This window comes from Balaenoptera borealis, assembly GCF_965194805.1.
Source record: "Balaenoptera borealis genome assembly, chromosome: 17".
Classification (NCBI taxonomy): domain Eukaryota; kingdom Metazoa; phylum Chordata; class Mammalia; order Artiodactyla; family Balaenopteridae; genus Balaenoptera; species Balaenoptera borealis.
The window spans coordinates 58,692,439-58,720,142 of record NC_138876.1 but is presented as its reverse complement, the minus strand read 5'-3'; the positions used below and the strand labels follow the sequence as shown (position 1 = coordinate 58,720,142).

At 39.7% G+C, this 27,704-nt stretch overlaps 2 long non-coding RNA genes and 1 pseudogene across 3 annotated transcripts; 1 reads left to right on the top strand and 2 right to left on the bottom strand.

The window, feature by feature from the left end:
• Positions 1 to 1,617: 1,617 nt before the first annotated feature.
• LOC309614862 lies at positions 1,618 to 5,983 on the bottom strand. Its single transcript, XR_014236439.1, has 2 exons — positions 5,681 to 5,983; positions 1,618 to 4,468 (listed from the first exon to the last, which is right to left on the bottom strand). It is a non-coding gene; the product is annotated as an uncharacterized lncRNA (long non-coding RNA).
• A 1,982-nt stretch (positions 5,984 to 7,965) lies between these two features.
• Positions 7,966 to 22,700, bottom strand: LOC309614825. The gene is made up of 3 exons (XR_014236396.1): positions 12,228 to 22,700; positions 9,908 to 12,095; positions 7,966 to 8,743 (listed from the first exon to the last, which is right to left on the bottom strand). It is a non-coding gene; the product is annotated as an uncharacterized lncRNA (long non-coding RNA).
• Positions 22,701 to 26,498: 3,798 nt separating this feature from the next.
• LOC309615346 (WASH complex subunit 3 pseudogene) lies at positions 26,499 to 27,234 on the top strand (annotated as a pseudogene). Its single transcript has one exon. The product of its transcript is annotated as a WASH complex subunit 3 pseudogene (transcript).
• Positions 27,235 to 27,704: the final 470 nt, after the last annotated feature.

Below are 27,704 nucleotides of genomic sequence, written 5' to 3'. Positions count from 1 at the left end.
CCTGCCCTTGACCCACCTGGATCACTAAACACTTTACAACAGTGGAGGTTCCCTCAGTTGTCACCAACTTTAACTCCCATACTTGGCAATCCCTGTGTCTTACCAACACCTCCAGTATGCTAGCCACTTCTTGCTCACCCTCCTAATCAACACAAGGTTGCACAGGATGTCCAGACAGCCTGTATATTATCTGACAGAGAGTAGGAGGTAATGTAGCCCCAGACGAACCTGTAAATGTATATTGCTATCAGTTCTATGTAATTGCAAACAGATTCTGATCTTTCCTGATTGGGACAGAAAAAAAATGCCAAATCCCTGTCTGCATGCCATGTACCTGAGGCCATATTAATCTGCTCTTGCAAAGGTAGCACATCTAGCACAGTAGCAACAATTGGGGCTATTATTTGAGCTTGCTGTGGCCTACAGTCATTCTCCAAGATTCATTTGGTTTGTACAGTGGTGAGACTGGTGAATTAAATGGAGTTGTGTTATGGACCACTATCCCTTGCATTCTTAAGATCCTTTAGAGTAGCATTAATTTCTACCATTCCTCTTCATCACCACCTCCAACTGCAATATTTTTGGATTCACCATCTTAGCCAGGACTGACAAGGGGATGGGGATAAAAGGGATGGGAGAGTAGAGGTGCAGTTTCAAAAGATTCCACGTCACCTTCTCACTATGATAGCTCATTTGGTTTGAATGAGAAGAATTCAAGAAGGAGGCTACTCCAACAGCCACCTACATCAATCCCAATTCTACATTCAGGGACTGGGGAGGTGACCACTGGCTGGGTCCACGGACCTACTGGACCTACTGAGAGCCAGACTCTGACCAGGATATTGTTTATTACTTGGCCCCGGTATGCCTCCTCTCTAATATGATGTTTTGGAACTCTGTGAATCAATGTTAATTCAGATCCAGTACCCTCAAAATATTTGGATATTCCTCTTTCCCCAGTGTGTATTTTCTCAGCTGAATTACCGTAGGTCTTTTTGAGGAAAATGGGGGAAATTAACATACTATATTTTTCCCATGGTATTTCAGGATTCTTCCTCCTATGGACTTAGTCACCTCTTCAGCCAATGGTTTCTGGGTCTGAAAACTGCCTGAGGTCTGAGATCTGGGCAAAGGATCATGAATTTCTATGGGGGTGACCACCCTCAGCCTACTGTTCATCTATTCTTGCCTTCTTTTGATTGTATGGATTAAGCAGTACCCCCATTGGTTATTCATCTATTTTGCCTTTAGGGGCGCCATGTTCTATTAATCGTCTCCACAATGCCCTCCAAGTCAAGCCCCCTTAGCTGCAATGCCCTGGCTTTGGCAGTCAAGTGCTGCCACCCGGCCCCTATTTTGCTTCAGAGTCTCATCATCCCCATTTCCCCATTGTTATCAATGAGCCAAGGGATTGATTGACATAGATGTAATACAGATAAGATATAGATATAAATATTGGTTCTCTTTTTACAGAAAGGTATTGTAACTATATTGATCCATCACAGAAGTACAGAGCTTATCATATTCCTGCAGAGAAAGAGAGAGGAGAACCCCACCATACAAGAGTTTCCAGTGTTTTGGAATATTGAACTTGAGTTATTTCAGCTAAGCAATTTGTTTTTGTTTTTTTTTAACATCTTTATTGGAGTATAATTACTTTACAATGGTGTGTTAGTTTCTGCTTTATAACAAAGTGAATCAGCTATACATATACATATGTCCCCATATCTCTTCCCTCTTGTGTCTCCCTCCCACCTTCCCTATCCCACCCGTCTAAGTGGTCACAAAGCACCGAGCTGATCTCCCTGTGCTATGTGGCTGCTTCCCACTAGCTATCTATTTTACATTTGGTAGTATATATAAGTCCATGCCACTCTCTCACTTCATCCCAGGTTGCCTTTCTCCCTCTCTGTGTCCTCAAGTCCATTCTCAATGTCTGTGTCTTTATTCCTGTCCTGCCCCTAGGTTCTTCATAACCTTTTTTTTTTTTTTTTAGATTTCATATATATGTGATTTGAATTGCATTGGAGCTGGACAACGCATAGTGCACACTCTGCAGAGACTGGCATGCTAGAAAATCTCAGGCTTCACTCATTTGCTATTCATTCAATAAACTTTTGAGTGCCTCCTAAATGAAAGACCCCTGTGCTAGGCACTGGGTGTATAATGGTGAATGAAAGAGATGTGCAAAATGTTTCCAGCATTATGAAAGAGAATCTGAAATTATGCTAAATTCCCCAATGTTTCCACATGGAGATCTCTCTGTATGGTAAAGGTGTGGAGAACCGTTTGCTATTTTAGAGCAGGGGTTGGCAAGCTATGACCTATATACTAAATCCAGCCACCACCTATAGGTGAAGATTTATTGGAACACAGCCCTACTTATTATCTATGGCTGCTTTCAGGCTACAACAGCAGAGTGGGGTAGTTGTGACAGACACCAACCACATGGTTCGCAAAGCCTCAAATATTTACTGTCTGGACCTTTATAGAAAAATGTTTGCTAACCCCCATTTTAGTCTCAAGTGTGACTATTTAAAACTCAGGATCATAACAGCTACTGTGTTTGTAGGCTTTCTTTGCTTGGGATACAAGAGTGGTGGATAACATTTTGCCTACCACAGCTTTTTCATCAAGAAAACACATTTTTATAACTATTTCACAGATAATGCCAACAGAAAATTTACTATAAAAAGCCAAGCTCATTTTACAAAAGTCATGTGAGACAGATAGTTATCAGTATATACAAATGAAATATTTTAAAAATTGCTTTGAATGCTACAAGGCAGAAGGACACAAGAGTTTAAAATTCATTGATTAGGCAAGAAACAGGATAAAAAAGCTGTCCTGCCGTCTGCCTCTTCATGAGTCTAACCTCAAATGAGTAAGGGTTGTGTTAAATTCGAAAGCTTTCTGCAGAAATAACCCTGAGTATCCCACCGTTTTAGTGACCTTAGTGATGTTGAGCCTTCAGATTTTTCATGCACCTCTAATGCACTTAGATTAAAACTATATTGTAAGAAAAAAATCTTTAATAATTTTTTAAAGGAAAATGTATTGACAATAGGAAAAGTCTACTACAAACAGTTTAGGTGCTGTAGCAAACAGAAGGTAGTGATCTAAAGAGTTACATGGCTCTCTTCTTATATTAGTTGGGTTTTGCAGGGTGTTTATGGAACGTGCAAAGGCAGCCCTCTTTGGTCACCCCCTCAGTGTGTGCTGCTCAAGGACAACGGAAAAAGACTGGTGACTTGGCCATTTGGGAGACTCAGGGTGTTTCTACATTGCCCCTACTGTTCAAAAGAGTAGGTGGAGGTAAACAGCAGACAGAACTGAATGGAATAAGGCACACGGACACACAAGCAAGCAATAACATGGCACCCTTCTTCACACATTTGTTCAATATTTTTTAGTAGGGGTTAGGAAGTGTAGTAGTTGAATTATGACCCCCCCCAAAAAAAAGATGTGTCCAAGTCCTAACCCCCAGTACTTGTGAATGTGAACTTGTTTAAAAATAGGGTCTTTGCAGATGTAATTAAACTAAGGATTTCAAGATGAGATCATCCTGGATTTACGGTGTGCCCTAAATCCAATGACACATGTCTTTATAAGAGAAGGAGAGACAGATCTGAGACCCAGAGACAGAGGAAAAGGTCATGTGAAGATCAAGTGAGGCAGAAATTGGAGGGTGGCCATGAGCCAAGTACTACCAGCAGCCACAGGAAGCTAGGAGAGAGGCAGGGCGTGGATTCTTCCTCAGAGCCTCCAGAAGGCTGTCAACACCTTAATTTCATGCTTCTGGACTTCAAAACTCTAAGAGAATAAATTTCTCTCATTTTAAGCTACCAGCTTGTGAGGATTTGTTATTGTAGCCCTAGGAAACTAGTAAAGGGAGAAACTAATTTTTAAAGATCTTGGACAGTTTATGTTTAAAATAAGGAGTTTATTTAATTATACAAAATGACATTTAAACTTATTGTTTTTATTTTACTGGATTTTGGTTTTGGTCAGTTAAAAGTTATCATCTTATTTACCAAGGATAGATGTAACTTTATATAGATAATAATAATAATATAGTAATTTTGATAATAGAATAAAAAGCTAAATATAAGTAGTAAATAATAGTACAATTATATAATAAAATTATATAAATTAAATTTTTTTCCTCAGTTCAAGTAAGAAAAACATTTTCCTTATTTCTCTAGTTTTTTCATCTTCCCCTGCCGCCTCCCGCCAGTTTTCTCTTGAAATATTCAGAATCATACAACTTCTTTTGGGTGAACATTGAAGGATATAAGATTTAGACAATAAAATAAATTACTTGACACTAGAAAACAGTACTATGTTGTGCTTTATTCTGTTTCAGAATTTCAGCAGATTGCTAACTTTAGGCTGGTCTTGGAGTTGAGTGCTGTCCACTTCTGAGCAGTCATGTGATTTGGACAAATCAAAATAATAGAGAGGCTTCCTGGGGGGATGAAGAAAGACAGCAAGGTCAGAGCCAGGCAGGCAGAAGGCCGATGATTCAGACCCTGCTGGGTTCCCAGGCTCTCCTGCCCATTTCTTCCCACAGTTGGAGCTGTTTGAAACCCATCTGCTGCCTTAGCATTGTCCTGAGGCCACAGTGACACATTCACCAGTAAAGTAGCATGAACTTCAGTGGTTCCCAAGGTTCACTTGCATTTGTAAAAATGCCAACTCATGTGTGCCACCCTAGATTTTCTCAATCCAAATTGCCAGGGACCAGACCTGACAATATGAATTTAGAATTTCTCCCAGGTGAATCTAGTCAAGCATATGGCTCAGAAATGAAGGACAAATGTGCCAGACCAGTGGTTCTCGGAGTCTCGAAGTGTGGTCCCTGGATCAGTAACATCACCATCACCCGGGAACTTTTAGAAATGCAAATTCCTGGGCCCCACCCCAGGCTTGCTGAATCAGAAATGGGAAAGGGGCCTAGTCATCGATGTTTTAACAAGTCTTCCAGGTGATTCTGGAGAGTGCTCAAATTTGAGAACCATTGCCCACATTTAGACTCACTTCCAAAGAAGAGTCTGGAAAGGGGAAAATAGTAATTTAAAAAACCTGGTGGGTATCACTTTAACCACGTAATCAAGTTTAACATCCTCTTTGTTAAATCTTGCTAATGTCATGTGCCCCCTGATACGATGAAGCTCTTTACCTCCGTGGTCTTCTTCCTAGAGACCCATAACCCGAATCTAATCATTAGGAAGTGTCAGACATGTGAGGAAAAACTGAGGGACATTCTACAAAATACTCTTCAAGACTGTCAAGGTCTTGAATAACAAGGAAAAACTGAGAAACTGTCACAGATTGGAGGAAAATAAGGAGACATGACAACTGAACACGATGTGGGATCCTGAATTGGATCCTGGAACAGAAAATGACATTAGTGGAAAAACTGGAGAAAATCTGAATAAAGTCTATAGTTTAGTTATTAGCATTGTACCAATGTTCATTTCTTAGTTTTGACAAATGTACCCTATGATGTAAGATATTGATGTTAGGGAAGTGGGATGAACAGTATATGGGAACACTCTGTACTATATTTGCAACTTCTCTGTAAATCTAAAAGTATTCCAAGAATTTTTAAAAATCAACAAAAACAAAAAATAAGGCAAAAAAAGTTTGGTCCACAGATCAGCAGCATGTACATCACCTGAAAGCTTGTTAGTAATGATGATCAGAACCCATTCCAGATCTGCTGAATCGGAATCTGCATTTTTCAAAAGATCCTCAGGTTAATCATTGAATGTACAATAACAGTTGAAAAACCCTGCTCTTTACCACAAGCCTGGGATATAGCATCAGCTCAACATTTTCTGGGTCTGAAACATGCACCAGGTTTTTTGTTTGTTTTTTCTGTACTGTTCTTTGTTTTGTTTTATTTTTTTAACATCTTTATTGGAGTATAATTGCTTTACAATGTTGTGCTAGTTTCTGCTGTATAACAAAGTGAATCAGCTATGATATATAGCCCCATATCCCCTCCCTCTTGCGCCTCCCTCCCACCTTCCCTATCCCACCCCTCTAGGTGGTCACAAAGCACCAAGCTGATCTCCCTGTGCTATGTGGCTGCTTCCCACTAGCTATCTATTTTACATTGGGTGGTGTATATATGTCAATGCTACTCTCTCACTTCATCCCAGCTTACCCTACACCCTCCCCATGACCTCAAGTCCATTCTCTACGCCTGCGTCTTTATTCCTGTCCTGCCCCTGGGTTCGTCAGAACCTTTTTTTTTTTAGATTCCATATATATGTGTTAGCATACCATATTTGTTTTTCTCTTTGTGGCTTACTTCACTCTGTATGACAGACTCTACATCCATCCACCTCACTACAAATAATTCAATTTCATTTCTTTGTATGGCTGAGTAATATTTCATTGTATATTTGTGCCACATCTTCTTTATCCATTCATCTGTTGATGGACACTTAGGTTGCTTCCATGTCCTGGTTATTGTAAATAGTGCTGCAGTGGACACTGGAGTGCATGTGTCTTTTTTTTTTTTTTTTTAATTTTTTAATTTATTATTTATTTCTTATTTTTTTATTTTTTTGGCCGTGTTGGGTCTTCGTTTCTGTGTGAGGGCTTTCTCTAGTTGCGGCAAGCGGGGGCCACTCTTCATCGCGGTGCGCGGGCCTCTCACTATCGCGGCCTCTCCTGTTGCGGAGCACAGGCTCCAGACGCTCAGGCTCAGTAGTTGTGGCTCACGGGCCCAGTCGCTCCGCGGCATGTGGGATCCCCCCAGACCAGGGCTCGAACCCATGTCCCCATGCATTGGCAGGCAGACTCTCAACCACTGCGCCACCAGGGAAGCCCACATGTGTCTTTTTGAATTATGGTTTTCTCCAGGTATATGCTCAGTAGTGGGATTGCTGGGTCGTATGGTAGTTCTATTTTTAGTTTTTTAAGGAACCTCCATACTGTTCTCCATAGTGGCTGTATCAATTTACATTCCCACCAACAGCACACACCAGTTTTGATTATTGAGCAACTGCCTATTTCTTAAAACCCAAGCTCAGTTTTCAACCTGATTGAGATCGCTAAGCTCTGTGCCACTCCTTGGGGCTCATTCCTTACATTTTCATACCCCCCAGAGGCTCAGACCCAATCTTTTGTTTGTGAGACAATTATTCCCTTAAAAGACAGGTGTCTTGCCTTTGATCCTTAACGCTGCCTGGGGCCTGCTACCTGCCACAGACTTTCCTTTTGCTGACATGCCTGGTATTTTAAGTGTTGCCTCCTAGAAGCCCTCTGTCACATTGTTCCATGCACCTCCCATGCTGATTAGTGCTGGGATTTCCAACTATTGTCACTGTAAACTCAGATGTTGTACTCTATTTGCAGATTCAACCAGGCCTGGAAATATCTAGAGATAGGATGGCATGTGGAGAGCTTGCTTCTCCATCAAATAGCTCAACAAAAAGAAAGGATTTCCAGAGGTCCCAATGTTTACCAAAAAAGTGGGTTCAACAGGATCTGGGATTCGAGATAATGGCTAAGAGCCACTAGAGGCTTAGGAATGAAACTAGAAAGATAAACAATTTCCTTTGTGCCCAGACTTTTTCCTTTTGTGTCATTGCAGTCTCAGAAACGAGGACCTACTGATGTTATAAAGATAGTTTGCTGATGGGATGTTATAAAATCCAGCTAGAATGGTGAACATGGATACTTCCCCTGGACCTGTTGGCATTAACCTTCTTCTCTTGGGGGAAAGTGCTGCAGTGAATTTCTGAAGGTTGAAAGTCAAGAGAAATTACTCCTGGAACAGATGCCTGTCCCAGTCTGCCAAAAGGGAGACCAGGCTTTTTGCTTTTGTAGGGAAACACTGGGCCCTCTCCTTGGGGCATCTTAGCAAGTGTCATCCTCAGGAAACATTGTGTGAATCGGACCATAGCACATGGATTTTTTTTTTTTTTTAAAGGAATGTAGTTTATTTATTTATGGCTGTGTTGGGTCTTCGTTTCTGTGCGAGGACTTTCTCTAGTTGCGGCAAGCGGGGGCCACTCTTCATCGCAGTGCGCGGGCCTCTCACTATCGCGGCCTCTCTTGTTGCGGAGCACAGGCTCCAGAGGCGCAGGCTCAGTAGTTGTGGCTCACGGACCTAGCTGCTCCGTGGCATATGGGATCTTCCCAGGCCAGGGCTCGAACCCGTGTCCCCTGCATTGGCAGGCAGATTCTCAACCACTGCGCCACCAGGGAAGCCCCAGCACATGGATTTTTCAGGGAAGAGTTGCACCAGCACCCAAATGATTTGAGAGCAACTGAGGCAACCATGCGATGACCTGAAAGTTAGAACCAACCTGTTGAGTGGGGGATGGGGAGAAGTTGATGGGATTCCACATCTCTCTGAACCATGAAAGCTCTGGATGGGGCTGGATGTGCCCACATGTCTGCAGGTGGTAGGTAGGTCCTGGATAACCAGTAGTAGGTCATGGATAACCAGTATGCAACTCTCTGGGGTTGTCATAGGAGGCAGAGCATTTACACTTTTGGCTTTGTGATCCTAAACTGCATGATGAAACTAATTAGCTGTAGGCTAGGCAGTATGTGAATCATTTATTCTTCTCATATTAACATCAACTGTGAAATCTAAAGTGAATGATGACATTTCAGGAACAGTTGCATATGATCCTTCTTCAGCATGTTTGGGCAACGTGGAGTAGCTGTCATAAGGGAATCGCCATCTCATGCTATTTTAATGATGATGGCTCCACTGGGAAGGAACATAAGGGGGAAAATGAGTTTAGTGTCTGGGCTGTGTTTGAAGTCAAAGTGAAGATGAAAAGCAAATACTATTTTGAAATGAATTTAGGGGGTTGTTGATAACAGGTGAGAAATTATGTTATGTCTAAAAACAAACACCAATAATTTTGAAAAGTGATGAGTTTTTTTTCATTCATTCATCTGTGGGTATACAAAATTATTTACATTCTGATCAAAAATATGAAAAAAATAATAGTAAAATGACTGGAATGAAATGCACTAAGTTAATAGTGAGTGTCTTAGATGACAGGACAATGGCAAGTAAATTATTTCTTCCCACTTCTCAATAATTTCAGCTTGTCTGAAATTGTTCTATAATTAAAAGAACAAATTCCTTTCAAAAAACAAAACACAAAAGGACAAATACTATATGATCCTGCTTATATGAAGTATCTAAAGTAGTCAAATCATAGAAACTGGAAGTAGGAGGGTAGTTGCCAGGGGCTTGGGGGAGGGGGAGGGAGTTTCAATGTCACAAGATGAAAGATGGAAAGATCTAGAGATCTGTGCACAACAATGTGAATATACGGAACACTACTGACCTGTACACTTAAACATGGTTAAAATGGTAAATGTAATTGTATGTAAAAAGAACAGTACAATAGAGGACCACATGTAAAATAACAATAATAAAAAGATTAAAATGATTAAATAAAGTATATTCAACAAGGACTTGTGACACTGTCAAGATGTGGGAGTTAAGGTCAGAAATTAAAGTGCCCTCCTGATGCTGGTACCATGCAAGAAATAGGACGTACAGAAAGGGAAGCAGTTTTGTAGAAGAAAAGGAGATATGAGTTCAATTTAAATAGCCAGTGTCTGTAGGATAGCCAGTCTAAAGCGTGCATTAGGAAGTTGGATACACAGATCTGGGGCACAGGAAGTAAAGATCTGGATCAGAAAAAAAAGAAAAAAGGACGTAGTGATCTGAAGTGGGTGGGGTCACTCTAGAGTAGAGTGGAAAATACAAGCAACACATGCAGAGCTGTAGGAAAACTAACATGTAACAACAACCAATGGGGTGAGGAGAAAAAGGGAGTGTGTTAGTATCTTAGGGCTGCTGTAACAAATTACCATAAACTGGGCAGCTTATAACAAAAGAAATTTCTCTCACAGTTCTGAAGGCCTGAAATCTGAAATCAAGGTGTCGTTGGAACATGCTTCCTCCAAAGGTTCTAGCAAAGACTCTTCCCTTGCTTCTTCAAACTTCTGGTGTCTCTATGCATTCCTTGTCTTGTGGCTGCATCACTCCAATCTCTGTCTCTGTCTTCACACGGGCTTTTCCTTTGTGTGTGTGTCTTTTCCTCTCCTATCTCTTATAAGGAAATTTGTCATTCAATCTAGAGCCCACCTTGATAATCTAGGCTGATCTCGTCTCCAAATCCCTAGCTATATCTGCAAAAACACTTTTTCCATATAATATGACATTCCCAGGTTCCAGGGATTAGGATGTGGACATCTTTTGGGGGTCACCATTCAACCCATGATAGGAATAAGGTCAGGAAATTATAAGAACTATGGGGGTGGGGAGGGATGGATTGGGAGTTTGGGATTAGCAGATGCAAGCTATTATATATATTCTAGAATGGATAAACAAGGTCCTACTGTATAGCACAGTAACTATATTCAATATCCTGTGATGATAAACCATAATGGAAAAGAATATGAAAAAGAATGTATATCTATGTATAACTGAATCACTTTGCTGTACAGCAGAAATTAACACAACATTGTAAGTCAACCATACTTCAATAAAATAAATTTAAAAAAATAATTAACTATAGGGAAAAGTGTCTCTTTGTATGGGTTAGGCAATGAGAAGTCCTACACTTAAAAAAAAAGACCTGCTTCATTTTGTGTAGCATATCTTTCCCCAAATGCATTTGGCACTCTCTTCTCCCAGTGTAAATACAAAGATGAATAAGACCCAATCCCAACCTTCATGAAGGCCAGTGGGAAAGAAGCATAGAATCAAAATAATTGGATTGCACTGTTTACGTGGTGCAATAGACAAATCTTCAAAGTATTTATGATGGAGGCTCAGTGAGAGGTAAAATTAATTTTCTGTAGAATCAAAGAAGAGTCTAAGTGGAAACTGGCAAAAAAAAAAAAAGTGGGGAAGGAGGGTTAATTTCAGGAAGAGGCTTCACGACCAGTGGCTTGGGAGCTGGGAAGCTTATGGAGTGTTTAGGGAAGAGGGAAAGGTTGGGTAACCCTAGAGGGTAAGGCCTGGGGCGGAAGTGAACAAGAGGTTGTGGTAATGGCTGGGACTGTGCACAGATCTTTATCCTTACCTTTGAGGCCCATTCTAATCAAGATCTGGAACATTAAAGGGAGTCCTGCGTGAGGAAAGAAAGAAGACTACTAGTCACCATAGAATTTAAAGAATCATTTGGGGCTCTATGAGCTTAGATCGATCCACTTTGAGCACAGGCTTTCCAAAGATATAGGATAGAAGGATAGTTAAGAGCAGGGCAGCCGTGTAAATAGACAACACGTGGGATACAGGAAAGGGGGCTCTAGCAGAGGCCGGGGGCAAAGAGGATCTCTGGGCTTGTCAGCTTGGGAAAATGGATGAAGAGGGACACAGCTGAGAGGAAGTGATGGCTGAGAAGGGACATGGGGAAACAGAGTTCACAATCCGTTACCCAAGATTTCAAATCTCAACAGCTTTGAAAAGCTAACATTTAAAAATAAATCTGGGGCTTCCCTGGTGGCACAGTGGTTGAGAATCTGCCTGCTAAAGCAGGGGAAACGGGTTCGAGCCCTGGTTTGGGAAGATCCCACATGCTGCGGAGCAACTAGGCCCGTGAGCCACAACTACTGAGCCTGCGCGTCTGGAGCCTGTGCTCCGCAACAAGAGAGGCCGCGATAGTGAGAGGCCCGCGCATCGCTATGAAGAGTGGCCCCCGCTTGCCACAAGTAGAGAAAGCCCTCGCACAGAAACGAAGACCCAACACAGCCAAAAATAAATTAATTAATAATAAATAAATAAATAAATAAATCTGGTGCGACTCACTTGGTGGTGAACCTGACCTGAGTTAACATGAGGCCATTTGTAGTCTTCGCATACCCACTTTAGACTGAATAAACATCTTTTACTGAAGAAATACTGTATTTGATTATGGGGTGTTGCCCCATAATATATGGCACATGCCTCATGTTACCTTTCTCAGGTCTGCTAAACGTCTGAGCCAGCTATTTCTGATTTCAAGGCCAAGGGTTAAGGATAAATAATTTTGCACCTGTAATGAGTCCAGTGTGAAAGTTGCATTTGAGGAATTCAAAATCAACTTGCTCTCCTGTGGAAAGAAAGTTTACACAGAGTACAGGTATAGGAAAAAAACATTTTCCAGCAAACTAGAATCATTTCTATATATAGTGGAAATTTTAAATAAAATGTCAAAATAATCCAGAAAAAAAATTCTCCTCACAGGAAGAGTTCTTAAATTATCTTTCTCATATTGAAACAAATTCCACAGTAGGACTAAAATTTAAGGCCTAATGTATATAGTGGCACTGCATACAAATTTTCCTGTATCATTTTTCATCCAAGCAGACTTCTGTGAGAAAATTTCAACAAGTAAACTTTACATATTTTGTTATCTGTTCTTTATGTTTCCACTTCTTAGCTCTTACTGAGCTGGATCAGTCTAACACGGACAGCTGCCTGTCTTCAACCACCCTCCCTGACTCTCACAGTGCTCGGGTTTCTTTTGAAGCGAGGCCCTTGGAATAGAGCCATTTTCTGGAGGCTATTTTTACTTGTTCAGACAGATTTATAAGAGTGATTTGCAAAAACTCACTTGTTCCTTTTACGTGTACTTTCTGAGAAATGTGAAGAAGAAAGGAGAAAAAAATCAGGATTCCCATGCTTTACATCTAGAGAGGAAAAAAAGTGGGTGCTGAACAATTAGCAAAATTTACGAATAGAAGTCGTCCTTTGCCAGCTTACAAAGTCCTGACCTCTGGGCCAGGTTTAATTTAACTTGGTGAATGGGGAAGAGGATGTTACCAAAGCATGTGTGTGTGTGTACAAACGTACATGCACATACACACATACACAAACATACACACACCATAGACAACTGAAGACACAATTTAAGAAGCACAGACTACTATGTATAAAATGGATAAGCTACAAGAATATATTTTACAGCACAGGGAAATATAGCCAATATTTTATAATAACTATAAATGGAGTATAATCTTTAAAAATTGTGAATCACTGTGTTGTATACCTGAAACATATAAATTTGTAAATCAACCATATCACTTATATGTGGAATCTAGAAAAATGATACAAATGAAATTATTTACAAAACAGAAACAGACTCACAGACTTAGAAAACAAACTTATGATTACCAAAGGGGAAATGTGGTGGAGAGGGATAAATTAGGAGTTTGGGATTAACATATACACACTACTATATATAAAATAGTCAACAAGGACCTACTATATAGCACAGGGAACTACTCAATACTCTATAATAACCTATATAAGAAAAGAATCTGAAAAAGAATAGATATATGTATATGTACAACTAAATCACTTTGCTGTACACAACTAACTGTACACTTTGCTGAAACTAACACAACGTTGCAAATCTATACTCCAATATGAAATTAAAAAATCAAAAAACCCATGTCTACCAGGAAAAAAAAAGTGTGTTTCTCTCTCCCTCCCTCCTTTCTCCCCTCCCCTACCAGTCTTCACACTACACAATAACCTCAAAAGCCACTGGGATTCAGTGAAAATCAAACATATTATTGCAAGTAAGGTTTGGGGACAGACGAGTTCATTTGATCACATTCCAGTTTCTTAATCACTGCACATTAATTTTAAGGAGAGAAAATACACATAAATTATAACTGCTTTTCTTTTCCATTCAGCAGAAATATTACAGTATTACTGGCAAAAATATTACAGTGTAAATAATTGCAACACATCCTGCGATTAACACTTGCTGTCTTATCTCTGCCAGAGTGGGGCAGCGGGATCCACAAAGCCAACAGTTAAAATGAGACATTGTGACTGACTTTCTAGGCCCAGTTTAAATCACTCAGTCCTGTAACTATCGTTTAGTTTTCCATATCTCATTCATTCGCTCAATACACATTTCACACGTACTTTTTCTTGTGCTCACAGCATTTCTGCCAGTGTCAGAAACAAGGTGAGAACACAAACTCTTGAAGGGAAGGAAGTTAAAGGTTGACAAGCATCTACTCTGGGCCAAATAACTTATTTGTCATCTAATTTATTCTCCAAAACCATAGTTACTGTTATCCCCATTTTATAAAGATGGGAAACAGATTTAGGGAAATGAAAGCTTTCACAGAGCTCACACGGCTAAAAAATGGTGAAAACCAGATTCATTTTTTCCATCCTTTAATTTACCACTTACCAAGTGTCTAGCACTGCCCTGGGATACACCATGATACAAAACAAACAAAGGTGCTTTCCTCTCACTTCTTTCCACTGTAGCAGTGGCCTTCAACTCTGGTTGAGAATACACTGGAATCACCTGGAGAGCTTCTAAAACACACCGGCACCAATGTCCATTTCTGGTAATTAAGTCAGAATCTCTGGAAGTGAAGCCTGAGCTTAAAGATTTTTAAAATTCACCAAATGTTTCCAAAGTGCATCCAGGATTGAGAATCTTTCATTTATTAGATTAAGTTGAATACAAGGTCATCACCCTCAAAAGGCTTACACTGTACAGAAGTTACAGATAAATACATAAAAATATAACTCACTTGGAAAACAATTTTGAGGTAATGCATAAGGATATTTGAAACTGCATGGTACATATTTAAAGTAAAGGAATTCATGAAAGGCAAAATTACTTTTGGAATTGGGATGGTGTTATGCATGGAATTGTGCTCCCCCCGCCAAATTCACATGTTGAAACTCTAACCCCCAGTATCTCAATATGTGACTGTATTTGGAGATAGGGCTTTAATGAAGTAATTAAGTTAAAATGAAGTCTTTAGGATGGACCCTAATCCAATATAACTGGTGTCCTTTTAAAAAAAGAAAATGTAGGCACACAAAGAGACACCAGAGGTACACACACACACAGAGGAGAGACCATGTAAAGACACAGCAAGAAGGCAGCCATCTACAAGCCAAGAAGAGAGGCCTCAGGAGAAACCAACGCTGCAGACACCTTGATCTTGAACTCCTGGCCTCCAGAACCATGGAGAAAATTAATTTCTGTTGTTCGAGACACCTAGCCTGTGGAATTTTTTATGGAAGCCCTAGCAAACTAATATGGATGGGTTCATGGAAGTATAATTTCACAAATGAAGGGAATATAGGGAACACTTGAAGGCAGGGTATACTTTTGACTACAGTCAAAACTCTAATTCAGTTCGGAAACTTGGGTGTGTATCAGAACCATCTATGGAATTTGGTAAAATGAAGACACGCAGGCCTTATGTTACTTCCACAAGTTTGGGCCACTCTATTCTTTGCTTGCTTCTGGTGATTCTGATACATAACACTGTTTGAGAATCATTAGACTAGAGGGTGGGAATTTGGAGGACATTATTGGCAGGTGAAGAGTGGTTGTTACTGGGGGAAAGAGGCTACAATGAGTATAATATGTACTGAGGGGAATGATGATGTTAAGGAAATCTACGTAATTAGGATAGAAAGAGTGATGGTTAATTTTATGTGTCAATGTGGCTGTGCCATGGTGCCTAGATAATTGGTCAAGCATTATTCTAGATGAGTCTGTGAAGGTATTTTTTGGATGACATGAACATTTAAATGGGTGAACTTTGAGTTAAGTAGATAATACAGATGCGTGTCATCCAATTGTTTGATGGCCTGAATGGAACAAAAACTGACCTCCACCAAGCAAGTAGTTCTGCCAACAGAAGGCCTTTGAGGTAGGTGTAGATAGATAAATGATAGATAGATAGATGATAGATAGATAGATAGATAGATAGATATAGATAGATATACATGAACACATACACACATGCTCACACACACACACACACACACACACACACACACACACTGTTAGTTTTGTTTCTTTGGAAAACCCTGACTAATAAGAAAGGAGAGGTTAGAAAGATGACAGAATACATTAACGGAAGGCCTTCATGAACAAACTAAAGAGCTTGGACTTTATCTGATTGGGACTACAGAAGTTTTCAGATAAACCAGGTGAGTCTTCAGAGTACAGGTTTTGCCTTTGGCACTCAGCTTCAAACAAAAATATCAGTGTAGAGTATGGATTAATCCCTTTTCTCTGACACCACAGAAAGAGGAGCAGCTATTCAAAAACACGTTATTTATTAGAGCAGGATTAAGAAGTTTGCTACAATCAATTTCCTTCATTGTTATGCTACAGAATCACCAATACATCACAGGGATAAAGTGGAAGAAGAGGTGAAACAGGGTAATGAAAAATGAGGCTTTGGGTTTCAAATCCTTCATGCAGGTACCAAGCCCATGTTCTGCTGTCACTTGCTGAGACATTCAATCTGTACTCTTTAGATGTAGTCGCCATGAAAACTATCCCAGAGTTTTAAGAACTAAAACAAATCAAGTTAGACTTCAAAGGACGTATATGAAGAACACTAGGAATTTTATAACCTACCATTCTAACTTGGTTTTCAAAGACTCTGCTCACACACAGCTGTGTCTCTAATGCCATTGGAAGGATGGGAAAAGATGCTGCATGTATTTGTTTAAAAAATGTTGTTGAAATCATCTGTGCTTATCATACCCTTGTTGTAGCTTTGTAGTTAAATTTTCTTAGTTCTTGACCAGTCTAGACGTTCTCCTTAGTTTGTCTAAAATCTGTCAGTTCCCTCTCCAGTGTTTTATTAGTAATGTGTGCTGAGGTGCCACTTCATTCCTTCATAGATTTCTTCACTCCATTCAGAATTTATGAAATAAATATTATTGAGTACCTACTCTAATCTCCACCTGTGATAGGCGTTGGGAATACAGTACAGTCTTCAACAAGACAAAAGACACAATCTTGTTCTCATTATAATCTCTTGGTAGCCTATAAAACTATGTCTTAAAATGCAAGAAATAAGGAGGGATGTTATAAAAGATACTGACTCAGGCACCTGATGGGATCCCATTAGCTTAGCAAATGTGTTGGGGGTTTTCTTTGCATGTGCTGGATTTCTAGAAAGTTTATGGAGCAGAACTTTTGTGAGTGGAGATTCCAATAGGCATAAAATACTTCTCCAGGAGACAGGCCCTCCTCCTCCCTCACCCCCCCTCCCCTTCTTTCATTTAGCAAGTATGTTTGAATCCATACTAAGGACAAGGCTGGGTGAGGATACAATGAGTAAAAACACAGTCTTTGCACACTTACAGCTTACAATGCAGTAGGGTTTAAACAGAAAATGTTTCAAACATCATACAGATCAATGTAAACTCTAGCAACAAGTGCAATGAGTGAAAGGTACACATAGAAATGACAGGAGAGCTCACTTAGTCTGAAGAATCAGTCAACACCAAACCTAAGTACCTGTGTTCTTATTTACAGAAAATTCTATCAGGTTCTAGTCAAGCAGTTGCTCAGTTCAACTGAGTCTCAATCAATTGTTAGGAACAACCATGATTTTTTCCTCTAAAATGCTCCATAAAATATCTGCTATTTAATATCCCCAAAAGAGGGCTTCCCCGGTGGCGCAGTGGTTGGGAGTCTGCCTGCCAATGCAGGGGACACGGGTTCGACCCCTGGTCCGGGAGGATCCCGCATGCCGCAGAGCAGCTGGGCCCGTGCGCCACAGCTGCTGAGCCTGCGCTCTGGAGCCCAAGAGTCACAACTGCTGGGCCCGCGTGCTGCAGCTGCTGGGGCTCACGCACCTGGAGCCTGTGATCCTCAGTGGCAGAGGCCACCACGGTGAGGGGCCCGCGTGCCACGGTGACGAGTGGACCCTGCTCGCTGCAGCTGGAGAGGGCCTATGTGCAGCAGCAGAGACCCAGCGCAGACAAAAAGAAATAAATAAAAGAAATAAATTAAATAAATAAATATCCCCCAAAGGGGTTACATTTTTATTTGTGTAGCCATACAACTCTATTATCTGACTGTGAGGATAGACATCTCCATTTTGAGTAAGTAAATAGTGTCTGAGTTGAAAATGGATCCCCCATTGGGCAAACATAGAGACACCAAGACACTCTCTGCTATAACAAATATCTCTTTCTGGGTGCAGAAGTCCAAGCTGTTGCTGTTTACCCATTCCACATGTTTATCTTATGAGCTATGGTAGTGGTTTTCATTAGAATCACCTGGGGAGCTCAAAGACTGCTACCTGAGTCCCATCCTCAGAGAGTAGTATTGGTCTGATATAATTGGGTTTTTAAAAATGTCTCCAATTAAAAGGGAGCCTTCCTACACTGTTGGTAGGAATGTAAATTGGTGCAGGCACGGTGGAGAACAGTATGGAGGTTCCTTAAAAAATAAAAATAGAGTTACCATATGATCCAGCAATCCCACTCCTGGGCATATATCTGGAAAAGATAAAAACTCTAATTCAAAAAGATACATGTACCCCATGTTCATAGCAGCACTGTTTACAATAGCCAAGACATGGAAGCAACCTAAATATCCATTGTCAGATGAATGGATAAAGAAGATGTGGTATATTTATACAATGGAATACTACTCAGACATAAAAAAAGAATGAAATAATGCCATTTGCAGCAACATGGATGGACCTAGAGATTATCATACTGAGTGAAGAAAGTCAGATAGAGGAAGACAAATATCATATGATATCACTTATATGTGGAATCTAAAGTATGATACAAATGAACTTATTTACAAAACAGAAATAAACTCACAGACGTTGAAAACAAACTTATGGTTACCAAAGGGGAAAGGCTGAGGGAGGGATAAATTAGGAGTTTGAAATTAACAGATAGAAACTACTATACATAAAATGCATAAACAACAAGGACCTATTGTATGGCACAGGAACTATATTCAATATCTTGTAATAAACTATAATGAAAAAGAATCTGAAAAAGAATAGATATATTTATAATTGAATCACTTTGTTGTACACCTGAAACTAACACACTGCAAATCAACTATACTTCAGTTTTTTTTTTTTTAACTCTCCAGTTGATTCTAATGTGAAGCTATGATTAAGAACCACCAGGAAACTGTGATCTCTATCCACAGATCACTGTCATTCCCAAAATGACCTACATTCTCTGATCTTTGGTATGGTCTTGACTGTATTCTCAAATTTGTCCACTGTATAAGTATTTGACTTAAGGAAGAGAGGTGCCAGCATTTTCAGAAGTCAATCAAGTATTATTGATCATGGTTGCTTAATTCACTTCAGAGACTAAAAACTTGTTTTATGAAAGGTCTTGAGGCAGAGAATATTTGGGGTACCTTTGAAACACTGTGTCTGGGTTTGAAATTTATCTGAAGACTGGACATTCTGACACAAATTCTAGTGGGGATGTATATTGGAGCTTACTGTATTCTGTTCAACAGACACTTAGAGCAAAACAAAAATTTGCAACTATGGTGACTATAAATTTTAAGCTTAAATCCTGAGACCTTAAACGAGCAATTCAAATTATGCAAGCCATGGAAACTGATCTGAGAGAGACATGAATGCAATGATCAGGAAAGCTTCCTGGAGATGGAGGTCAGGTAAGCCTTAGCAGGTGCAAAGTTTTTTCAAGTAGAGAGGAGTGGGAGCAGGAAGTGTGGGAAATATTACATGAAGAGGGAAGATCATGGAGAAATGATGCAGCATTGGAAATAAGCAGCAGATATTCAAGAAATGGTGAGGAAACTGTCCATCACGCTGAACTGTAGATGTGATGCTATGTAATCCTGGGAAAGAAGCCTGCGTTAATACAGTGGGACCAGACTGGGGAGTCCTTTTAATTACAGGTGCAAACATTTATGCTTTAATTTCTAACCAAGAGGACACCCTGAAGCTCCTCAGCAGCACACTGATAAGATGGCATTTAATTACAGTGTGTGTGTGTGTGTGTGTGTGTGTGTGTGTGTGTGTGTGTGTGTGTGTGAAAAAAAGAAAAAGAAAAAAGAGGGTTAGGAATACATATAATTGGATTTTTTTGCAATATTGTTGATATTAAAATTTTGTGAATAAATTAATTCCCCACCCATTAAAAAAAAAAGTATCATGAAAATAATTTTGACCTGATAGACCCCCTCAAATGGTCTTGGGGTCCCTCCTCCTGGGGCCCACAAACCACACTTTGAGAACAATTACTGAAGCCTATTTTTTCAGAAAAGTCAATGACAGAAAGAAAGAGACATGAAAAGACCACAAAAAGAGCTTTATTTTCGTTTTTGTTTGTCTTTTAAGATGAGAAAAACAGGTTGATATGCTGAATAGATATAGTAAGTAATAAGGAACAAGTGGAAAACAGAAGAAAAATCAGATAATTAATGGAGAAAAAAAGAGGAGGGAAAAGATAATCAAGGGGTATAGTCTCTAAAGTTGGAAGTAAAGGAGAGACAGATATTAGAGGTAGATGGGGGGTGGGAGGGGTTATACTTTGGCTTATAAAAAAGTTCTAAGTCCTGGGGATATAATGTGACTATAGTTAATAATGCTGTATGTATATTTGAAAGTTGCCAAGAGAGTAGATCTTGAAAGGTCTCATCATAAGAAAAAAATTCTGTAACTATGTGTAGTGAAGTTAACTAGACTTATTGTGGTGATCATTTCACAATATATACAATATGGACTTATTATGTTGTATATCTGAAACTAATATAATGTTATATGTCAATTATATCTCAATTTTTTTTAAAAAAACTCTCTACTTAGAAAAATACAGACACTAAATAAATGCTTCTTGATAATGAAAAAAAAAAAAAAGATGGCATTTAATGAATATCAACCTGTCGGTAGTTGCAGAATGGAAGCGAAAGATTAGAGAAAGATAGCTAGGTAGGAGGGCTTGGCAATAACTTATCTGTAAAGTCATGAGAGTCTGGGTGTTCCTGATGACTGTGTGAAGAAAAACAATGTGATGTATGAAAGAGGCATTTTGAAATAAGAATCAACTAGAACCGGTCACTGACCATACCTAGGTGGTAAAGAAAAAAAAAAAAGATGAGTCAAACTTATTCACAGGTTTTAAGCCTGAGTGGTTTTGAAAACATGGAATCTTTGGAAACTTCATGAAGATACTGGGATCTTTGGGCCGATGTTGTAACATGAACAGAATCACCAGTTGTGGCCATTGTCTGGGGAGGCATAAACACACACTTAGTGTATTCTACCCAACTCAGAGTGAGCTTTTCTACACTTTCTTAGAACTAGCACTGCAAATATTTTTTTTTCAGGCAAAATAACTCAAGAAAAGAATAAAGCGATACACCAATCCTTTAGTCAATTTGGAGAATTCCAACTTATGGAGCCGGTTTCCCCTATTATAAATTAAGAGGTCACTGTATTTGTTTACAAGGGCAGCCATAAAAAAATACAACAGAGTGAGCAGCTTAAACAACAAAAATTTATTTTCTTGAAGTTCTGGAAGCTGCAAGTCCAAGTGATCTTGGGTGGCCTCAGCCTGCAGTGGCTTGAAGCAGGATCTCAGTTCCCCAACTAGAGATTGAAGCCAGACTGTGGCAGTGAGAGCGCTGAATCCTAGCCCCTAGACCACGAGGGCCAGTGGCTAGTGACAAGGCCCTGGCTTGTCTGCTTTATAGAAATAAATTGCAACAAAGGGACAAAAAGTAGTGCAAGAAGTAAAGTGTTTATTAGGAGGAAAAAAAGTACGTGTGAATAGACACACACAGGCAGGCTCAGAGAGAGTCACACCTTCAGGGTAGTTTAAATCACTTATATGGGGCATTTCTTCTGGGCTTCCTCTGGCCAGTCATCTAGCTTTGCCTGACTCTGAGTCCATATTTGGTTTAATTCAGGGTCCTCCCCTGTGTGTGTGAGCATCTCTTAGCCAAGACGGACTCCAGTGCAGAGGCCTGTGGGAAGGTTGACCTCACATATTATGGGGTGACGTCCCCTCCCTTTACGGCCCCCGAGGAACCTTTCTGGGCATGTGTAGTTGGGAATGTCTCCTTGACCTCGAGAATGAGAAATATGTGGTCTGTTTATCTTTTATCTGGGCAGGACTCAGCTCCTCTCTCCCCCTGCCATTATCTTTATCTTGGAGTTTCTGTCCACAGGGGATAGACTACAGCTGCTCAGCCTGGGGCCCATCTACCTCCTGCCTCACAAGATCAAGACGTCAGTAGATTTGATTTTTCCTAAGAGCTCTTTTCTTGGCTTGCAGATTGTGGTCTTCCTGCTATGTCTTCATGGGACCTTTTCACTTTGTGTAAGCAGCCTTGGTTTCTGTCCCTCTTCTTGTAAGGACACCAGTCATATTTGATTAAGACCCACCCATATGACTTCATTTAACTTTAATTACCTCTTTAAAGGCCCTATCTCCAAATACAGCCACATTCTGAGGTTACTGATGGTTAGGACTTCAACATATAAATGTTGGGAGGGGGGTGTTTTACACAATTCAATCTACAACAGTCAGCATGTTCTCTATTATTCTTTTGGAGATACCTGTATTTAGGAACCAGAAAGTTAAGCTGAAGTATTTCTGAGAGGTATGTTCAAAGTTAAGGGAACTTCTTTCCTCTTCCAAAAAGCAGATGAAATTAATCTATCATTTAAGTCCTAGGAATTATACAAAATAAAAATGCATTATGCAACTAAATTATTCTTTTTTTTCTCCTTGTGATTATTCTAAATATTTTGGGATAAAAGAGGGGGGAAAAAAAACATTTCCCATCTCACCAAATCATTTCTATGTCCATAACGTTTTCTACTTGCCTATCTATTTATGGTCTCAGCTAGTGTGTGGGGGCTGCCTTTCCAAACATTCATTTTATTCATTTATATATGTATTTATTCATTTATTCATGTAACAAATATTTGAGTATCTACTCTGGGCCTTTCACTTACCAGATCCTAGGGTACAATAGGGAAGAAGGCAATCAAGGGTCCTGTGATCCAGCCTGTATAACACAGTATGGAGCACAGACAGGCAAACAAGCACTAGTGGTAGGATTCAGGAAAGACTTCCCTGAGAAAATGACATGTAAGCAGTACTCAAAGGTTGCCCACTCTCACCAGTATTATTCAACATAGTTTTGGAAGTTTTAGCCACAGCAATCAGAGAAGAAAAAGAAATAAAAGGAATCCAAATTAGAAAAGAAGAAGTAAAGCTGGCACTGTTTGCAGGTGACATGATACTATACATAGAGAATCCTAAAGATGCTACCAGAAAACTGCTAGAGCTAATCAATGAATTTGGTAAAGTAGCAGAATACAAAATTAATGCACAGAAATCTCTTGCATTCCTATACACTAATGATGAAAAATCTGAAAGAGAAATTAAGGAAACACTCCCATTTACCACTGTAACAAAAAGAATAAAATACCTAGGAATAAACCTACTTAAGGAGACAAAAGACCTGTATGCAGAAAACCATAAGACACTGATGAAAGAAATTAAAGATGATACAAACAGATGGAGAGATATACCATGTTCTTGGATTGGAAGAATCAACATTGTGAAAATGACTCTACTACCCAAAGCAATCTACAGATTCAATGCAATCCCTATCAAACTACAAATAGCATTTTTCAGAGAACTACAATAAAAAATTTCACAATTTGTATGGAAACACAAAAGACTCCGAATAGTCAAAGCAATTTTGAGAAAGAAAAATGGAACTGGAGGAATCAGGCTCCCAGACTTCAGACTGTAGTACAAAGCTACAGTAATCAAGACAGTATGGTACTGGCACAAAAACAGAAATATAGATCAGTGGAACAGGATAGAAACCCACACACATATGGTCACCTTATCTTTGATAAAAGAGGCAAGAACATACAATGGAGAAAAGACAGCCTCTTCAATAAGTGGTGCTGGAAAAACTGGACAGCTGCATGTAAAAGAATGAAATTAGTACACTCCTTAACACCATACACAAAATTAAACTCAAAATGGATTAAAGACTTAAATGTAAGGCCAGACACTATAAAACTCTTAGAGGAAAACGTAGGCAGAACATTCTATGACGTAAATCACAGCATGATCCTTTTTGACCCACCTCCTAGAGTAATGGAAATAAAAACAAAAATAAACAAATGGGACCTAATGAAATTTAAAAGCTTTTGCACAGCAAAGGAAACCATAAACAAGATGAAAAGACAACCCTCAGAATGGGAGAAAATATTTGCAAATGAAGCAACTGACAAAGGATTACTCTCCAAAATTTACAAGCAGCTCATGCAGCTCAATATCAAAAAAACAAACAACCCAATTCAAAAATGGGCAGAAGACCTAAATAGACATTTCTCCAAAGAAGATATACAGATTGCCAACAAACACATGAAAGAATGCTCAACATCACTAACCATTAGAGAAATGCAAATCAAAACTACAATGAGGTATCACCTCACACTGGTCAGAATGGCCATCATCAAAAAATCTAGAAACAATAAATGCTGGAGAGGGTGTGGAGAAAAGGGAAGCCTCTTGCACTGTTGGTGGGAATGTAAATTGATACAGCCACTATGGAGAACAGCATGGACGTCCCTTAAAAAACTTAAAATAGAATTACCATCTGACCCAGCAATCCCACTACTGGGCATACACCCTGAGAAAACCGTAATTCAAATAGAGTCATGTACCACCATGTTCATTGCAGCTCTATTTACAATAGCCAGGATATGGATGCAACTTAAGTGTCCATGGGCAGATGAATGGATAAAGAAGATGTGGCACATATATACAATGGAATATTACTCAGCCATAAAGAGAAATGAAACTGAGTTATTTGTAGTGAGGTGGATGGACCTAGAGTCTGTCATACAGAGTGAAGTAAGTCAGAAAGAGAAAAACAAATACTGTATGCTAACACATAGATATGGACTCTAAGAAGATAAAAAGTGCTTATGAAGAACCTAGTGGCAGGATAGGAATAAAGACACAGACAGAGAATGGACTTGAGGACACAGGGAGGGGGAAGGGTAAGCTGGGATGAAGTGAGAGAGTGGCAGGGACTAATATATACCACCAAATGTAAAATAGATAGCTAGTGAGAAGCAGCTGCATAGCACAGGGAGATCAGCTTGGTGCTTTGTGACCGCTTAGACGGGTGGGATAGGGAAGGTGGGAGGGAGACACAAGAGGGAAGAGATATGGGGACATATGTATATGTATAGCTGATTCACTTTGTTATAAAGCAGAAACTAACACACCATTGTAAAGCAATTATACTGCAATAAAGATGTTAAAAAAAAAAAAAAGAACACAGCCAGTACACATAGTAGGAAACCATTTTGATTTTTAAAAAGTAAAAAAAAAAAAGAAAGAATGAATGGAAATAGCAGGAACAACAGACAGTGGGGAGACAGATTCCAGGCAGCGAGAAGAAGAGTTACAAATGCTCGGGTGTAAGGAAGAGAGCAAGGTCCCTTAAGGCAGTTGGAGGAAGTTCAGAACATAGGACCAGGTGGTGTCAAGGTGGGAGTGTTGCAACACTGCGCCGGAAAGGAAGCCGGGGTCCGGTCACAAGTTGTGGATCTCAGGAGATTAGGTGCTGTCCTCACGCAATTAGAAGCTGTTAAAAATATTTCAGTGGAGGAGTGATTTGATCAGATTAGGATTTTAATAAATTCACTCAGGCTGCTCTGTGGAGAGGAACTGGGGACTAGATGAAAGGAGACGCGTTAGAAAGTTATGGAAGGAATTAAGAGTGCATCATGCTTGGGACTAGGGTAATGACAGTGAGGTAAAGAAAAGTGTGATTTGTGAAAAATGTATGGAGAATCGCGGAGACTAAGGCTCCAGTTAAGTACCATAGAGGACAGTGATTTTCCTTTTTATCTGTTTTGTTCACTGCTGTATCCCAAATGCCATCCTCTAAGCTTATTGAGGACAGCAAAGAGAACGGCAAGGGGGTGTTGGATTATCCACACACCACTGACTGCATCCTCTGACTGGATATTAACAGCAATGGAATCCATTTTTGAAGCCCTACTGTGTACAAAACACTGTACTAGATGCCTTGCATATACAATCTTATGTCAATCTTCACGTAGAGAAACCAAGAATCGGAGATTTGGGGTAATTTTCCTAAGGGCACACAGAACTGAATGACAGAGGCAGGATCTGAACTCAAAGCCCATGCTCTTCCCATGACGATATGCTGACATCACTGAAATCCCGCCCTATGCTCATCTCTCAGTAATAAGATGGAACATGATTTTCTTCCAGGGGACCACTTTCTACTTGTTCAGGAGCTGATAAAGTAACTGACTTTCCCTGCCTCCTTCACCATTTACCATCTTCAGACACTAAAGCCCAGCCAAATCCCCAGGGCTGAGGGGAAGAACCAGTCTTGAGCCACGATCTCAGATAAAGTGGTCCTGGCCGACAGCCTGAACTCCTCCACAGAGGTTGAGGTGGAGTGAGGTCAGGGCAAATACTTTTATATTTTTCTTTCTGTGAATTTTCTTGGATGACAATTTCCACTCTCAATATGTTAAAAAAATGTAATGAGGTAAACTCGTACTTCACGCTCAATTCTGACTGAGGGAAGCTTGTGGGCTAAAGAGGGAGTCATGTGCTCCTTGGGAAACAACTACCACATTGTCTTAACTTTTAAAATAGTCAGAGAGGTCCCCCGCCCGCTGAGGAGATGGATGAGGATGGGCTTCCTCTCATGGGGTCAGGCATAGACCTGACTAAGGTGCCAGCTATTCAACAGAAAAGAACGGTGGCATTTCTAAACCAGTTTGTGGTGCACACTGTACAGTTCCTCAACCGATTTTCTACAGTTTGTGAGGAGAAACTGGCAGACCTTTCTCTTCGTATCCAGCAAATTGAAACAACTCTCAATATTTTAGATGCAAAGTTGTCATCTATCCCAGGGCTAGATGATGTCACATTTGAAGTATCTCCTGTAAGTGTCACTAGGATCACAAATGAAACACATTCTGAAACCACTTCAGAGCAATCACAGCTGAATAGTTTGCAAGACTCTGGACCACAGGAAACTGAAGTAACACCAGAAAATATCTTAACTGTAGCCAAGGATCCAAGATATGCCAGGTATCTCAGAATGGTTCAAGTGGGTGTTCCAGTCATGGCAATAAGAAACAAAATGATATCAGAAGGACTAGACCCAGATCTTCTTGAGAGACCAGATGCTCCAGTGCCTGACGGTGAAGGTGAAAAAAATATAGAAGAAAGTTCAGACAGCGAATCTCCTTTTAGTGACTAAGCTTAATGTTGATAACAATTACATATACATGTGTTGGTGCACATTTACATTCTATAAGAAAGAGTAAGAAAGAGAGCCTGAACTTTAACTCTTAGTCATAAAAACATCAAATGGCTACATATCCACCACCAAGCTTCCTCTATGTTAAAAAATAAATAAATAAAACATTTATAATAAAATAGAGAATATAACTGTGAGTCAGTTAGGTAGTCAAAATAGTTTTATTTGTCCCCTATTCTGTGTCAGATATTGTTCTAGACCGTGGCTGCACAGGACAAGTCATACAAAGTCCCATCCCCTCAGAAAGCTGACATTCTAATCGGTGGGAACGAGATAGTAAACATAAAAGTTGGACAATTATACCAGAGTTTGGAAAACCTAATTTTAATAATTTGGGGAAATTTTAAAAATGCAAAGTCCTAATGCCAGACAAATGGTCCCAGTTTTTCTTTTCCTTTTTTTTTTTTTTTAATTAGCAGTAAAATACTTGAAAATGGAAGCCTGGTTTTAAAGCGAAAATTTATTCAGTGACTGATAAAACTTCCATGGGAATGATGGAAAGAATATAGTGGCATAGGCTAGTTCTCCATCTTTTAAGGATTTTTT